The 8,244-nt window shown below is 42.4% G+C and overlaps 1 protein-coding gene across 1 annotated transcript in view; it reads left to right on the top strand.

Moving 5' to 3' along the window:
- Positions 1 to 7,052: 7,052 nt before the first annotated feature.
- Positions 7,053 to 8,244, top strand: part of LOC124595773 (speckle-type POZ protein B-like) — a 68,234-nt gene continuing 67,042 nt past the window's right edge. Inside the window, exon 1 of the mRNA XM_047134659.1 lies at positions 7,053 to 7,241. The gene's annotated coding sequence lies outside the window, so the exon portion shown is untranslated. The remainder of the gene's footprint in view (positions 7,242 to 8,244) is intronic.

Raw genomic sequence — 8,244 nt, 5'->3', positions numbered from 1 at the left:
AAAAAAGACTGTATCGTGTACAAATGACGATAATTATTTCATTATTTCTGTAATAATTGAATTTCTGTATGAATTAAAACTATTAACAGAGAACTACTTTCATAGACAATGACAATCATAATCTTTTTTGTTATCTGTGGTAATTGTGGTTCTGTTGTTCTTCCTGTGCTAACCAATGAACTGTTCGGACGTCAAACGTGTGAGGTCTGTAAAGAGAAAACCTGTAACTATATATTGATGCTGAGCGGTTCTAGGCGCTACAGTCTGGAACCGCACGACTGCTGCAGTCGCAGGTTCGAATCCTGCCTTGGGCATGGATGTGTGTGATGTCCTTAGGTTAGTTAGGTTTCAGTAGATCTAAGTTCTAGGGGACTGATGACCTCAGCAGTTAAGTCCCATAGTGCTCAGAGCCATTTGAACCATTTATATATTGTTAATTATTATTTGTAAAACAGTTGCTATTGTCTATATGTGGATTTGTATTTATTTCAGTTGTAATCCAATCTAATTAATGTTTTTAAGTGTTAATTTTCTGCTCTGCAATTAGGAGCGCAGCCAATAGAGCTAGTAACTTACAGCGGAGTTTACTAGTAGCTGATATAAAAAAATATGAAGTATTTTTCATTAAGAATAATTTTAAATGCTAAAGAATAGAAAGCAAAAGGCTTAAAGACTTTTATCTAAATATATTAACTTGATATAAAAGGAATCGAGAATAACAATAGACAAATTGACTATCGTCTGTCTGCCGCCATCTTAGCAAAAATATCTCCGTGGCAGTTTTGAATCGAGAATTTTAACAAACAAAAATGTTGTTGGACATAAATGAATGGAAGTAAATGTGCACTAGTGGTCCCGAATCTACTTTAAAAGACAGAATTCAACTCAGATTGAATCTTCAAAAATAGTGCTCACAGCACATTACGTAATACACTCCTGGAAATGGAAAAAAGAACACATTGACACCGGTGTGTCAGACCCACCATACTTGCTCCGGACACTGCGAGAGGGCTGTACAAGCAATGATCACACGCACGACACAGCGGACACACCAGGAACCGCGGTGTTGGCCGTCGAATGGCGCTAGCTGCGCAGCATTTGTGCACCGCCGCCGTCAGTGTCAGCCAGTTTGCCGTGGCATACGGAGCTCCATCGCAGTCTTTAACACTGGTAGCATGCCGCGACAGCGTGGACGTGAACCGTATGTGCAGTTGACGGACTTTGAGCGAGGGGGTATAGTGGGCATGCGGGAGGCCGGGTGGACGTACCGCCGAATTGCTCAACACGTGGAGCGTGAGGTCTCCACAGTACATCGATGTTGTCGCCAGTGGTCGGCGGGAGGTGCACGTGCCCGTCGACCTGGGACCGGACCGCAGCGACGCACGGATGCACGCCAAGACCGTAGGATCCTACGCAGTGCCGTAGGGGACCGCACCGCCACTTCCCAGCAAATTAGGGACACTGTTGCTCCTGGGGTATCGGCGAGGACCATTCGCAACCGTCTCCATGAAGCTGGGCTACGGTCCCGCACACCGTTACGCCGTCTTCCGCTCACGCCCCAACATCGTGCAGCCCGCCTCCAGTGGTGTCGCGACAGGCGCGAATGGAGGGACGAATGGAGACGTGTCGTCTTCAGCGATGAGAGTCGCTTCTGCCTTGGTGCCAATGATGGTCGTATGCGTGTTTGGCGCCGTGCAGGTGAGCGCCACAATCAGGACTGCATACGACCGAGGCACACAGGGCCAACACCCGGCATCATGGTGTGGGGAGCGATCTCCTACACTGGCCGTACACCACTGGTGATCGTCGAGGGGACACTGCATAGTGCACGGTACATCCAAGCCGTCATCGAACCCATCGTTCTACCATTCCTAGACCGGCAAGGGAACTTGCTGTTCCAACAGGACAATGCACGTCTGCATGTATCCCGTGCCACCCAACGTGCTCTAGAAGGTGTAAGTCAACTACCCTGGCCAGCAAGATCTCCGGATCTGTCCCCCATTGAGCATGTTTGGGACTGGATGAAGCGTCGTCTCACGCGGTCTGCACGTCCAGCACGAACGCTGGTCCAACTGAGGCGCCAGGTGGAAATGGCATGGCAAGCCGTTCCACAGGACTACATCCAGCATCTCTACGATAATCTCCATGGGAGAATAGCAGCCTGCATTGCTGCGAAAGGTGGGTATACACTGTACTAGTGCCGACATTGTGCATGCTCTGTTGCCTGTGTCTATGTGCCTGTGGTTCTGTCAGTGTGATCATGTGATGTATCTGACCCCAGGAATGTGTCAATAAAGTTTCCCCTTCCTGGGACAATGAATTCACGGTGTTCTTATTTCAATTTCCAGGAGTGTATAAATTTCTTATTTGCTGATGCACGAAGCCTAATTATTTCGGACGATTTACATGAAATATTTTAATAGGAGACATAGTCAGTGTTGCGTGTGGGTAGTATTTTGTGCAGGGGCGGCTCCTGTATAGGTTTGCAGGTTTGCGCTACCCCCAAGGAATAATTTTTTTCAACTGGCTTTGCCTTCTGAGCGTTCTATACTGGTGGAGAAGTAGCGCTCCGTTTATCTCTTTTGAAATGCCTGGGCTCCAAACGCCGAACGCAGTGGAGTTGGACGGAATGTGTCGACGGCGACAGGGGGTTGCTCTGTGACTGCAAACGTGGACTTAGGTGTCTCAGAGAGGGTGCGTGGTGTGGGGGCAACGCTTGGCAAAACTGTACTCGTATGCGGGCCTTGTGTGTATAAACACCTCACCCGGGCCATCTTGCCAGATACAGGAAGAGGGCCCGAACTCTTTCGAAGGGAAACGGAAGTATCGGATCTTCGAACAAAGAGGGATTCTCGCGCCACCTTACCAGTTCGCGAGCGAACTATTTCCTGTGCGTTGTTTTGGTTATTTTAGCGCGTGCTACAGTAAATTTTGAGGCTCAAGTGACAAGTGAATACATGAAATAATGAATCGGGTAATTTCATTGCTCTCTGAACCCTCCAGTTCACAGAAGTTTGAAGAAAAATTAGAAATCAAGAGGCTAGTTAGGCCGACTCCTGCTTTAACAATTCCGCAAACCGTTAAAACGAAAAGTCTGAATTGTACAACAAGCATGAATGGCTGTGTGGCTGTGACACGAAAAATGCCTTATTTTGTTTTCGTTGTTTATTATTTGGATGAGATCTTTCATGGTCTAAATACGGAGTCTGTGACATTCAACACCTCTATGACAAAATTAGAAAACACGAACTTTCTTCAGTCCATGTAAATAACGTTTTGAATATGGCAAGTCTGGGCAATGTAAATATAGCTAACCAATTAGACAGTGGGTACAGAAGGTCCGTGGCAGTACACAACCAAAAAGTTACCGATAATAGGTACATATTTAATCTAATTATTAACTGTATTCGTTTCTGTGGTGCGTTGGAACTTGCCCTTAGAGGACATGATAAGACTGAGTCATCTTCCAATCCTGGTGTTTTTCGTTCCTTGATTAATTTTAGTGCAGAATTAGACTCTGTATTAAAATCGCATTTAGAGAAAGCTACAGTTTTCAAAGGAACCTCAAAAACCAACCAGAATGAACTCCTCCAGTGCATGCTTAAAGTCTGCCAAGAGGAAATTAGAAAGGAAATTAAGGGTGCTGAGATTTGGCCGTAATATCTGACGTAGTGACGTAACCTGTGTTTTCCAGATGGTTACAATATATAGGTAAATCATTAACGGAAAACCAGCTGAAAGATTTTGGGACTTCATAGCACCAGAAAAGCATGATGCCCAGTCTTTGGCATCGTCCGTCATCGAACAGATAAATAATCATTTGGGGAATTGTCCACATAAGCTAATAGCGCAAACATATGATGGTGCAGCAGTCATGAGTGGTTCGTCACGTGGCGTGCAGACTCTTGTTAACGAAAAGTTTCCCAATGCTTCATACATCATTGTTATGCCCACCAGTTGAATCTCATTATGCTTAAAGTATTAATAAAAATGTGCGAATATTCTTCACTAAACTTCAGGGACTTTGCAGCTTCCTTTCAGCATTTCTTCAAAGAACAGCAGTTCTCGACGAAATAGTACGAAAACGACTGCCACGTTCAGTGCCTAACCGTTGGAATTTTCAGTCAAGGAGTGTCAATGTTTTCTAATATGGGGAAGATATTATCACTTGCATGAATAATATGAGCCAGGGGTAAAAACTGTGTAATGAGAACATGATCCTGCAAGCCTGTGGCTTAGTAACAATTTTGAAGGATGAAAAGTTCATTTTTTGGCTTTCATTTTTTCATAAAATCATGATCCATATGGATATTTTGTATAACCAGCTACAAAAAAGAGATATTGACCCAACATACGCACTAAATCAGCTGACAGCTTTTGAGCGTGAAATTGCGATCATTAGGGAAGGAGTGAGTGAAAATTCAACAGGTTTACACGAATACCATAAAAGAGGGAGAACTGAACATGGCGAAGTGATGTGTAATCTCCTGCGGGCGGCAAAAGAAGTATGTGATGTCGTAAGTTACGAGGCAAAAAGAAAGATTCAGGTTCACTGGACACCTAGTTGCAGCCTCTCTCTTTCTACCAGAGAAATTCGCTACTTACTCTTCCAGTTTTCCAGAAACTTCTTTCACAGCTGCTATTGAATTCTACTCTTTTTTGGAAGCAAAGAAACTTCGAACAGAACTCTGTTATTTATGGAAGAGAGGAATTCAAGAGCATGTGTGGAACCTTGAGCTTTCTGGATTACATAACAGACAATAATCTTTGTGATACCCCGAGCGAATCTGTGAAGCTCCTGAAAGCGATAATTCCAATTCCAATGACCACATCAGAAGCAGAACATTGTTTTTCTTCGCTGAAACGCATCAAAACCTTCTTGCGGAATACTATGGACCAAGAAAGACAATCAGCACTCGCGATGCTCTCTATTGAGCGAGGCCTCGTTTTAGGAATTGTAGACTTTACTCAAAGAGTAATTGAACGATTTGCAAATGAAGGAAAGAAGAATAGAGTTCCTGTACAAGTGATCACCACCACATCCAAATTCAGAGATAAAATCAGTCCTGCTGAAAAAGGTTAGTAAGGCATGCCTACCACTTTTTGAGTGCACAGAGCTGCAGTTGATTTTAATTCATTTTATTCTGCGAAAGTAATACTTTTTCCTTTGTACACCTTTTGGTTTTATTATGAGTAGATGCAGGAGTGACACGAGCGAGCGGTCTGTTTATATCAGACGTACAAAAACATGGGCAGTGTGCTGATTTTCTCTGTTTTGTTGCTGTTTTCCTTCGTGAGCAAAGTGCACCACCATCTTCCTTGGTCACGAGCCACCACTGATTTTGTGACTAATTGTTCCTTTTGCTAGAGAAAAGTGCTTCTATCTTAAGTAACAGTTGTGTAAAATCTGATAAATGATATGCAATTTAATGCCACTCACACGACTTTACAGACAACATTTCTACACAACGTCAAGTGCAGATTACTTTAGCAGAGTGACAATTAGCCGGGATAATCATTTTTCAGAGCAAACGAATTGTTACGCTGACAATAGGTAACTGGACTGATATTGTTTTCGATTTACCTGAAATATCTTTTATAAGTAATTAAAGTCACGAAATACTATAAACCGGTTCCGCCACCATTGGCATCGATAGTAGCGGCTGCCACGCACCGCGCGTATGTGCAATTCAAGTATCTATCTCATTTCTGAGAAACTTGTAACTTTAAAAAGCGTATCAAAGAAACGTAGTCACCTACTATGTTATGATTCTCACCATAAAAAAGTGCTTTGACAATTTGCTGGCTTTTGTCAACGCCTGCCATTAACAGCGACAATTTTCATTTGCATTTTTATCAGTAAAGAGACTAATGACAATCAGACAGCACATGCAGTTTTTATTCTAAACTCACATTGTTGTGCGGTACTAAGGTAGTCTTAATAATCCTGAATTCCTACAACACAGTTTAAACCTTACTGGCGATTTCTTATCCGAGGCAGCTTTAGAAAGGAAGTTTCGTAGGTCACTAAAACAGTGTGCCCGATTTTGAAAGTAAAATTGATTCGCGTTTTACGAATCCGGATTGATGTCAGTTTCCCGCTTACCGCGAGCAGTCACCTCAACAACTTTTTTTATCCGTGCATGTCTCCAGGACCACATTTCCACGTGTCAAAGGGTCCCCATCCCTTATGACTGTCATTTTATGTCGTAGGGGCATGAACACACCATTGATACTAGTTACAATGTCTGTGTTTATACAGCGTCTGTATCTGCACATTACATGTCCTTTCAGACATGCAAGCATACAAAATATTTCATACTCAGACAAAAACTACATAAACACTGATGTAGTGTAGAACTTGCTCTAATAATAGGCTCATGAAGCTAATTAGATTATATCACAAAGTCTGTCAGCTGTTTATGATTCTCCACTCCACTGCAATACATTAGTAAATGCCTCTGCACCTCCAGGTTGTGAAATATAATTACGACAGTCTTTGTGTTATTTGCAGAGTCAGTCCGTTGAAATGAATATTACATAAAAATATAGAGCTACACGTAAGCTTCTGTAGTTGGATAGGAATGTCTCGAGAGAATTATATGAAGTTGTGCTACAAGTTAAAATTCAACTCTAGGGTAATGAAGAAAACTGGTGGCCACTAAGTTTGCGCAGCCATCCGCAATAAACACTGGATTCTGACCAATCTGCCTGCATAGTTCCCTGCAGTCAGAAACGTGTAGTGTTAGGCATTTAAGATAATAAGAATTGTAACACTTTAACTGTGAAAAATTACTCGCAGTTTCGGGAGAAGTTACCTATATTTTTAGGAGTTGTGGGATATATTTTGGAGGAATTTGTTTTGTAAATTCTTTCATTACCGTCAACTGTAGATCCCAAAACAGCAAAAGCGGTCAAGGTAGTTTACAAACAATTTTAAATTTTGCGCGGACTAAATCAATCAGCTCCTTGTCCTAAGGGCGAATGTAATCGATATGTGCTTTCACCGTCTGCCGCCAACAAGCGCCACGAGTTGCAGACACGAAGCCAGCCGAGTGCAACCGATCGGCACCAAGATTTTCTAATCCCGGGCCCAAGTCAATATTGGCAACTCTGGGAAAAGGAGTTCGAAAACGTCGTTGTATCTCTGATTTTATTAAAGTGTTTTGTAAACGAAAATAGTGTTTGCTACATATTTCGATTGTGGTAACTGCGAAGTATTAATTCAACAGTATTTAAAGGTCAGTGTTTTTGCATAAAGTACGTGAAATAGGTAATCATAATTCTCACTAGTGCATTATTAGAGTTAGAAGTTTAGTGTCCATATCCTATTCTAAACTCATTTGTGATATATAGCTACAGTCAAGTTCAATAAGGCCACTTACAAGGGAACCTCCCCATCGCACCCCCCTCAGATTTAGTTATAAGTTGGCACAGTGGATAGGCCTTGATAAACTGAACACAGATCAATTGAGAAAACAGGAAGAAGTTGTGTGGAACTGTGAAAAAATAAGCAAAATATACAAACTGAGTAGTCCATGGGCCACATAAGCAACATCATGGAAAAAGTGTGCTTAGAAGCGCCGTGGTCCCGTGGTAGCGTGAGCAGCTGCTGTACGACAGATCCGTTCAAGTCTTCCCTCGACTGAAAATTTTACTTTCTTTATTTTTGCATAGTTATTATCTGTCCGTTCGTTCGTTGACATCTCTGTTCACTGTAATAAGTTTAGTGTCTGTGTTTTGCGACCGCACTGCAAAACCGTGCGATTAGTAGACGAAAAGACGTGCCTCTCCAATGGGAACAGAAAACATTTGATCGTAAGGTCATAGGTCAATCGATTCCTCCACAGGAAAACACATCTGATATATTCTATACGACACTGGTGACGGCATGTGCGTCACATGACAGGAATATGTTGTCGACCCACCTAACTTGTATACTTGGCGAATGGGTAAAAGGATTCTTCTACCTTGCCCGATTTAGGTTTTCTTGTGGATGTGATAATCACTCCCAAAAAAGTGATGAAAACATAAGAGTTTGTCACATAAACGGAAAATAAAAAATTAAAATTTGCACTCGATGAAAGATTTGAACCTAGGACCTTTCGTTCCGCAGCTGCTCACATTACCACGAGACCACGGCGCTCCTGCATTCCTATTGTCCATATTGTTGCTTATCTTCGCTTGAACTACTCAGTCTGTATATTTTGCTTATTTTTTCACAGTTCTACACAACTTCTTCCT

This window comes from Schistocerca americana, chromosome 2 (genome assembly GCF_021461395.2).
Source record: "Schistocerca americana isolate TAMUIC-IGC-003095 chromosome 2, iqSchAmer2.1, whole genome shotgun sequence".
Classification (NCBI taxonomy): domain Eukaryota; kingdom Metazoa; phylum Arthropoda; class Insecta; order Orthoptera; family Acrididae; genus Schistocerca; species Schistocerca americana.
The sequence above is the reverse complement of the archived record's forward strand: the minus strand, read 5'-3'. Positions and strand labels throughout refer to the sequence as shown.